Source organism: Rattus norvegicus, chromosome 1 (assembly GCF_021556685.1).
Source record: "Rattus norvegicus strain SHRSP/BbbUtx chromosome 1, alternate assembly SHRSP_T2T, whole genome shotgun sequence".
In the NCBI taxonomy this organism is placed as follows: domain Eukaryota; kingdom Metazoa; phylum Chordata; class Mammalia; order Rodentia; family Muridae; genus Rattus; species Rattus norvegicus.
This window is the reverse complement of record NC_141534.1, coordinates 4,084,113-4,092,904: the sequence shown is the minus strand read 5'-3', so window position 1 is coordinate 4,092,904 and position 8,792 is coordinate 4,084,113. Positions and strand designations below refer to the sequence as shown.

At 45.6% G+C, this 8,792-nt stretch overlaps 1 long non-coding RNA gene across 1 annotated transcript; it reads left to right on the top strand.

Annotated features, from left to right (window-relative positions):
• LOC148006821 (uncharacterized) lies at nt 1–4,685 on the top strand. Its single transcript, XR_015648994.1, has 3 exons — nt 1–77; nt 881–978; nt 1,636–4,685. It is a non-coding gene; the product is annotated as an uncharacterized LOC148006821 (long non-coding RNA).
• Nucleotides 4,686–8,792: the final 4,107 nt, after the last annotated feature.

Below are 8,792 nucleotides of genomic sequence, written 5' to 3'. Positions count from 1 at the left end.
TAGTTTCAGAGAGCAAATGTGATGTGTGACTGTGGCCATTTCTTTTTTAAAATCCGGGTTGTGTGCGTGTGGACAAGGTATGTATAAATGTGTATTCATGTGTACCTAAGTGAGCATATGGGGGCCAGAAGACAACGTTCATTGTTTGTCTTCCCCTTCCACCTCGTTGATCTCTGAGAGTGCCAGGCTGGCTGGCCTGTGAAGTTCTGAGGAGTCTCCTCTCTGTCTCCTTCTCTGTCCTTATAGGAATGCTGGGATGTTACATCTAGCTTTGTTTGGGGGATATAAACTCAGACCCTCATGCTTGCATGACAAGAACTTAATTCCCTGAGCCGTCTAAGTTTCTCTCTCCCTCTCTCTCTCCCTCTCTCTCTCCCTCTCTCTCTCCCTCTCTCTTTCCCTCTCTCTCCCTCCCTCCCTCTCTCCCTCTCTCTCTCTCTCTCTCTCTCTCTCCCTGTCTCCCTCCCTCTCTCCCTCCCTCTCTCTCTCTCCTCTCCCTCTCTCTCTCTCTCCCTCCCTCCCTCCCTTCCTCCTCTCTCTCCTCTCCCTCCCATCCTCCCTCCTGCCCACCTCCTTTCTTTGTAGTGGTACTATGGACTGAACTGAGGGCTTTGAGATGATTTTTGTCAACTTGACAGACTCTAAAATCGCCTGGGAGAAGGGCCCTCATCTTACTTGTGGGCCGGCCCATTCTCTGGGCATGTGATCCTGGATCTTCTAACATGGAGTTAATACCCGCATGCAAATATTTATCTCTGCTTCCTGGTTGTGGATGTGATGTGAGCAGACGCTTTAGACTCCTCCTGCCTCCCCTTCTATGTCATGGACTGTAAAATAAGCCCTTTCCCCCACTAAGCTGCTTTTCTTAATTTTATCATAGCTTGAGGTGTAGGGGAACAAAACTTCAAGCAGCATCCCTCAAAAGTCTTGGGCATTCCAGGGAAGTGTTCGTTCACTGAGCAGCATCCCTAGTCTGAGGTAAAGTGTTTACATGTCCTCTGGGCATACAACAGTTTCAAGAAATTGTTTGGGGGTGGGAGTGGGGGTAGGGCAACAGAAACTGAAAACCCGAGACTTTTTCTAGACTGTGTTTGTACACTGCAACCCAAAACAACTTCCCAAGGAGCGTCCTACTATGGTTTGGGTGTGGTCTGTCCTCTCCACATTTGGGTCACTATTTGCTAACTATAGTGCTGGTGTTGGGAGGTGGGCTTCTAAAACCTGATTCTGTGGCTAGGAAGGAATGGTGCCTTTCTCTTGGGAGTGTCAGTCCCCAGGCTGGTTTGTTAGCAGGAGAGCTGGCCCTCTCTTTTCTTATATCTTTTCCCTCTGTTCTTCCGAAGCCTTTGTCTACTGATCAAATAGCTTGCCTACTCCATCATCACCTTCTAGCTTTCTCTAAAGAGTCAAATTAGTCTTCAGAGTGTGAGGGTACATTTCATCCAAGGAGCTGCCAAAACTGAAAGAACTGAAGAAACAAAAAAGCCACAGGCCCACAATAAAATGAATGTTTGTTATGGTGTTTGAACAATTCCCTTGAGTGCCTTTTCCTGGTGTTTGTTTTATTCGGTTGTTTATTTTTTTTTCTGTCATTCTTTTGTTAATACTGATAAGAAAAACACTTCTGGTTTGCAGAGACTGAGGTGGAAGAAAGAAAAAAAGAAAAAATTGAGCGTGATATTTGTTTGTAAGCCGCCATGGCTATTTCTGCCCCCGCCCCTACTCATGTGTTGGGAACACAGTCATGTGATAAAATGTGGAGATGAGGCCTTTGAAAGATGAATAAGTTATAAGGTTTGGGCCCTCAGGAACCGGGGTTCCTGCACTTGTGAGAAAGACTGGAGTCTCTCCCTTTTCCGTGGAGTCGGGACAGAAGCCAGGATTGTCTTCAGTAGGTGACGGATCTGCTGGGGCTTCCTCTTGGGCTTCCTCGATGCACAGGTGGAGAAAATGAATGGTTGACTTTCAGCGACCTGATGATGTGTGGCATTTTTACTTTAACAGCTAAAAATAAGACAGGAACCAGGTTTGTTTGCATTTACAAACGATGGGAGACTCATAAGATGCTGGAAGAATTGCTGAACTGCCCTAGTTCCAACGGGCCAGAGGTTAGAGGTGGCTAAGGAGGGAATCTAAGCAGGAAAGACAAGAATTTGTCTTTCTGTCCCCCCTGGGCAAGTTGATACCCCCAAACCCCGAAGAACCTAACCTTCAAGGTGACGATGGCTTATCCAGATTCGGTGGTCACTTCATGTTGACTTTGGTGATTTTGATCAGATTGGTCCAGAAGGCAAGGCAGTGAAAATCAGAGTAAAGCAGTTTTCCTGCAGTGGACTTTGATGCAGACCTCCGATCTGAGTCGGTGTTGGCGAGCCACACAGCGCCCTCTTCTGTCTTGGTGAGGTACTGAGCCCTTCGCCCGGAAGAAACTACCTTGGGTGGGAATAGGGGATACTCCTGTAAGGAGCTTGCATTTGAATCTGACTGAACAGGGATCCCAACAGGAGTAAGTGAGGGAGGTTTATCTTTTCTTCCCAACTGGAAGGAGCTGAGCTAGGTGAATTCCTGGCCTTCTAATCCTCTCCTCATGGGAGGGAGCGGGAGTCTGGAGTGTAACAGTTTCAGGAAAAAAAAAAAAGCTTTGTATTTTAAGCAGAGGCCTTGGTGTTAGAACAAACCTGCCATTGGAAAGGAACGGCGCTCATTTAGATTAATGTTCTAAAAGCTGCATCCAAAATTCCTTTATTTTCATGCTGTTTAGGCAAGGCACCCGAGTCGATCAAACCACCAGTCCAATAAAGGCCAAAACATCTTTGTGATAAATGAATATATTGGAATTCATTTCTGTACCCAGCTGCATGAAAAGCACCAGGCATATTTCAGGACAGGCCAACACTTTATGTGAGATGCATGGAAAGAGAGAAAATGACTCGGATGAGTTCCTAGCAATGATTCCTAGCAATGATCTTTGGAGACCTCCCGTGAGGTTCCGATTCCTGAGCTTTTTTATTTTTTCCTTTGTCCCTGTGCTCTTTGCCAATGAGGTCAGAGTAATGGCCACACAAGGAGAGTTCCACCACAATGTCAGAGCCGCACCACTCCTGGCCTAAACAGCTGCCATTCCAATTGCTTTCTTTCTGTAACTCACCATTGAGCTGGGCAAGATGGCCCACAAATGGTTTTGAATGTTCAGGAGACTGAGGCAGGAGGATTACACTGTGGTCCAAGGGACCAAGGACCAGCCCAGATCACACATACTGAATCCCATCTAAGACAGAGTCTCAAGTCTCCTGCTAGGGTGGTTTGAGTGCGAATTGTCCCAGGGGCTCATGTGTTTTGGACATTTTGTTCCCAGTTGGTGGAACTCTTTGGGAAGAAGTCGAAGGTATGGCCTTGTCAGAGGAGGAGGGTCACTGCAAGCTTCAAAAGCTCAAGTCATTCCCAGTTAGTTCTGTCTGCCTCACGCTTGCGGATCAATGGAAGCTCTCAGGTACTACTCCAGCAACATTATTGCCCATCTGCTGCTGTGTTCCTCACCACGATGGTTGGAAATTGCAAGCCCCGCCCCCCAAAACCCTGTCTTCCATAAGCTGCCTTGGTCATTATGTTTTATCACAATTAGAAAAGTAACTAAGACACCCAGGTTGGCCTCCAACTCCCTGTCTTGGATGCTGAGGATGGTCTTGAGGTCCTGGTCCTCTGGTCTCTGTTCTCACAAATTATAGACAAGCACCACGTCTACCTTACCAACTAATAAGTATTCTCCTATCTAAATACTATTTCCATTCACCAAATTATTCCTTTTTTAAACAGGCCAAATACTGGGTGTCTTTAACAATAGGAACGACTCAAGTATTTACACCATGACACAAACAAGGCGTAGTATTTAAATGTCTGTTACCTTACGTTACTGTCAAATTTCATACGGCAATTTTGTCTTCCTGGAGAACTTGTGACTTCAAGGCTGCACAGCATGTCTCACACATTTCTGCTCACAGAGTCCCAGCCACTTTCCTGTACTAATTATTTATGTGCTACATGACTTAAAGGAGTAAACTGACTTTATATTGACAGGTTAAGTCTAATAAAGAACTTTTATCAGTAAGAGATAAGCCTGATAACTCAGGTTAGGACCTCCGGAAATGCTAGCAAACCAGAGCTAGATGAACTGGAAAACTAGTGGAAGATTTTTATTGCCCAGACATGTAAAAATTTGGACCAAACAACAATTTATACCATAAAATGATCTAATACTTACGAATTAAGGTAAGACATTTAGCCTTTAGATGTGTCGTTAAGGTTTTCTTGCTGGAACATAGTCCAAGAATGGAGTCATTTGAGAATTCTGAATACTTGCGAGAATATCTAAGGAAACAAGAGTCTTGTGACCTCTGTTTCTTCAAAACTCAGAACTGTTCTTGGAATACATTTTCATGTTCCTCCCATGTGTACCAGACAGGAGTGAATTTATTTCAGATTATATATTATTGCTTGCTGCTGTTGTTCAATTAAATGTTTAAATCATGCTTTATGTGCCTTTTTAGAAAAATGTGATTTGCTCGACACAACCTTATCCTTGTAATTGAATACAGCTTGAACTCATGAGAACTTTTACTCAGGTGAACTACTTTAACCCTCAGAGCATAAATTGTCTGATGCTCTAAGTAAAGTTGGCTACTGAATGAGACTTTAGTCTGCCTCATTTATTGATTTCATTCTCCCAGGTCCCACTGCCTGTAGGGTGGTAACAGTTTTATGTTTTTAAAAATAAATTTACAAATGAATCGATCTTTTAGATAATTCATTAGGCTTTTAGACAAATGCAACCAAGAATTTTAGTTAAAATTCACTCTAGAAGAAAGCGTCCGCTCTAGGAGCTATCTTAGAGACAGGAAGTCAACATTACATTGTAACAACTAGACTTGCAGTGTGGATGCCAGGATAGGAAATCATGTCAACACTTAATGATAGTTCTTTGAGCATGTGGTTTATTCCCGAAAACCTCTAACTCATGCCTATCTAGCTGGTGTGAATATTGTTTTCTCTGCAGCGTTCATTTGAATAAAATAGAATCAAGAATTCCGATAAATTCTTTTTGAATTAGTTTGTTTACTGGAAAGAACTATATATCCAAGAACTTTGTATCCAAGGTTGGATACAAAGAAAAGGGATTCATTTAGTTTACTAAGATGAGGTTGTTCCATTGGTTCAGGCCCTTCTTTTTTTTTTTTTTTGGTTTTTTTTTTTCGGAGCTGGGGACCGAACCCAGGGCCTTGCGCTTCCTAGGTAAGCGCTCTACCACTGAGCTAAATCCCCAGCCCCGGTTCAGGCCCTTCTTGACTGGACCTCATCAGGTATCAAGCTAGGAGAGATTCCATGAAGAGAAAGGAAGACAGAGAGTATCGGGGCTCAGATTCATTCTTATACAACTCACAGGAGCTAATTCATTCTGTGAGGCCAATGTTTACCAAGGATAATGTCCCAATGACTTCAGCACCTTGTCTCAAGCCCTATTTCCCCAGTCTGTCTTATGATCTGCCAATGGAACCCATGGCATTGTGTGAATGAGAACAAGGGCTCGACCACTAAGCTACCTTGCTGGACTCCACCTCCACTGCTGTTTTTTTTTTTGTTTGTTTGTTTTTTTTTTGTTTTTTTTTGCTTTTTTAAATTTCTACATTCACTTATTTTCTCCAACGTGTCTCCTTCCCAGTCAGATTGCCTAGAGCAAGTGGGCCTTTCCCCCATGGAATGTTGACAGCTGCTGGCTCCAGAAACCAGGAGTGGGATCACAAACCCAGAGGGCCTCAACGCACATTCTTTCATGGAATGGTTGCTCAAACTGCAGGCTCTGCCTCAGGACCAGATGGTCAGAGGAGGTCTCTAAAACATTAGGAAGATTGCCTGGCAACTCCCATCCCTTGGCCTGTCTTTATCAACTCGGCAATTATTAATTGGGAGTCTATTCTGGGCCGCTCGTTGTACTGAGGGAAGTAATTCACACTAATGAGCAATGACTGATGGACTTAATTCTCTAAGGGACAGTCACATCTCTAAAGTGTACACATTAATCCAGATAAATCTCCCTTTCATGGAGTAAATGTGAAGCAGGCCATTAGCACCCCACTTAGGAGTTCTCGTGACAAGCAAAGGGCTCTTTGCTCGTTGGCATCCCAAACAGCATACCTAGACCTTAGAAAGTGGCCAGGAGAATTCAGGATAGGGACAGCTTGTTCCCATGCAGTAGCGACTCTTTGAGAGTGTAGCCGTGTGTGGTGCTGCCCACCTCATAACTCTCTGGCTTGTGGTTCACGTTGTCTTCCCTTATGTCCTAGCTTGTGAACGGAAGTTCCTAATTTAGGTCGTGGGTAAGCCACATCTGTTCAGCAGGAGTTCCCGTTGTTCTGAGAAATAACTTGACCACAAGCAACCTTAGGGAGAGAGGGGTTATCTGGCTTACAATATCAAATCACATTTCCTCACTGAAGGAACTCAAGACAGGAACTGGAAGGCAGGCCTGTTTGCTATTCCGTAAGACCAGCGGCCTCACTTCACAGCCAAAGAAGTGTGGCAAGGACCTGTGGAAAACAGAATGTTGTTTGTGGGCTCATGCTTAACGAGCTCCTTTATACAGTTCAGAATCATCTTCCCAGGGAACAGTGTGGTTCCCCCACAGTGGGCTGGACCCTCCTACATTATAACAGACAACTAATCCAGTCTAGGCAATTCTTTTTTTTTTTAATAATTGTTTTTGTTTTGTTTGTTTATTTAATGTATATGCGTACACTGTTGCTGTCTTCAGGCACACCAGAAGAGGGCATCAGATCCCATTACAGATGGTTGTGAGCCACCATGTGGTTGCTGGGATTTGAACTCAGGACCTCTGGAAGCAGTCAGTGCTCTTAACCGCTGAGCCATCTCTGCAGCCCTAGGCAATTCTTTTTTTTTTTTTTTTCTATTTTTTCGGAGCTGGGGACCGAACCCAGGGCCTTGCGCTTGCTAGGCAAGCGCTCTACCACTGAGCTAAATCCCCAACTAGGCAATTCTTTAATTGAGGTTCTTTCCAGCGATTCTAGGTTGTGACTGTGACATTTAAAACTAACCAGCTTGCGTTCTGCCCTTCAGTTTGAATTCTTACTCCCAGCGTCCCATTCCTCAATTTTCTGTGGAGTAATCTCTGGAGGGACAAGGTTTTAAAAGTTTTCAGGAAGACAGTCCTGGAGTTACGAGGCTCTTAACCGACCTGTCCCCCATCTCCTGATTACTGGAATATTTAGAATGAGTTGGGGATCAGAGATGAGAGGTAACAGAATCACGTGGCCCCAGCTAAATGGTCTTTTTTGCTAATTGCAGGGAAACCATGAAGAAATCTGGCCAGTGCCAGATTTGCAGTGGTTAATATATCTGTCTTGTTCACCATCCTACCTTCTTATGTCACTAAATGTCATGTTTGTTGGCGACTTAACGCGCAGCTGGAAAAGAAAAACCTTATTGAGGAACTGTCTCCAACAGATTGGTCTTTGCTCATACCCGGGGAGCATTTTCGTGATTGCTAGTTGATGTAGGAAGGCCAGCCCACAGCTGGCTGAACTATTCCTAAGCAGGTGGGCCTGGGATGTGTAAGAAAGACAGCAGTAAGGTGAACCTGGAAGCCGCGGGTAAGCACATTACTCCATAGTTTCTGCTCCAGTTCCTGCTTGTAGGTTCCTCCTGCCTCGGCTTCCTTCCATAATGGACTGTAACTGGTTAGCCAAACAAATCCTTTTCTTCTCCATGTTATTTTGGGCCAATGGTGTTTATTAAAGTCACAGAAAAACAATCTAGGACACTGGAAACACAATGTAACTCTCTGGCCATATTACTTCTGTAGCTGGTGATTAGTAAAATACAAAACAAAAAACGACTAAGTGTGCCTGATAGAGCAGCACTGTCAAGTATCACCAGTTCCGTTCTCCATAGGTGTCTGAGAAGCTTAAGTTCTAGAAACTTCCTAGCGGTGGGAAGAGAGATAGTGAAACAGGTACCTGAGTGCACAGAGCATCCACTTTTTCTATCTGCTATAAGGACTTCCTGGAGTCAGCTTAGTACCCCTGTTTCCAGTGGAGTGCTTGTAGGACCAGGGAGGGCAAGAAAAAAGCGCCCTCTGATTCTCAGCCAGGGGCGTGCAGGCGCTACCCGCCTGGCCCTGACCGGCGTGTTTCATTAAAAAACCTACCTATTGCCTTTTTATCGTCCGGGCTAGGTGTTGAACCCATATCCCAGCACACTGTATCGGCCTTTGGTAGATGGGTCGCTTGGGATATAGAAAGAGAATCAAGTTCTCAAAATGAAAAGACAAACGTAGTCAAATCCTCCAACTCGGCGACTGTTTATGAGAGCGAAGTCAGCGGGGCCCCAAGAGGTCGCTGGTAGCGCAGGAACCGAGACCGGATTGTAGAGAACGGAGGGGGAGGCGGGGGTGGGGGAGACGACAAACCACACACCCAGAAACTTTCTTCCTTGTTGCTGATCCTCGGCCCCCTCCTCCCTCCCTGCCCGCCCCAGCAGAAGCCGTAACGTGACACCGAGTCCAGCGTCGAGACCCGGGGTGGAGAGGGAGGGGAGTGTGGGGAGGGAGGAGAGCCGGCCGCCTTGAGCCGGAGAGAAAGAGGAGAGGAGGAGAGGCGAGGAGGGAAGGGAAGGGAAGCCCCTGTCAAGGAGGTGGAGCGAGAGGGTGGTGTCCGCCTCCTGATCCTCCCTGCCTTGAGCTAGCCGAGCCTGATCCGGGACCAAACACGCCGCCCGCGACCCAC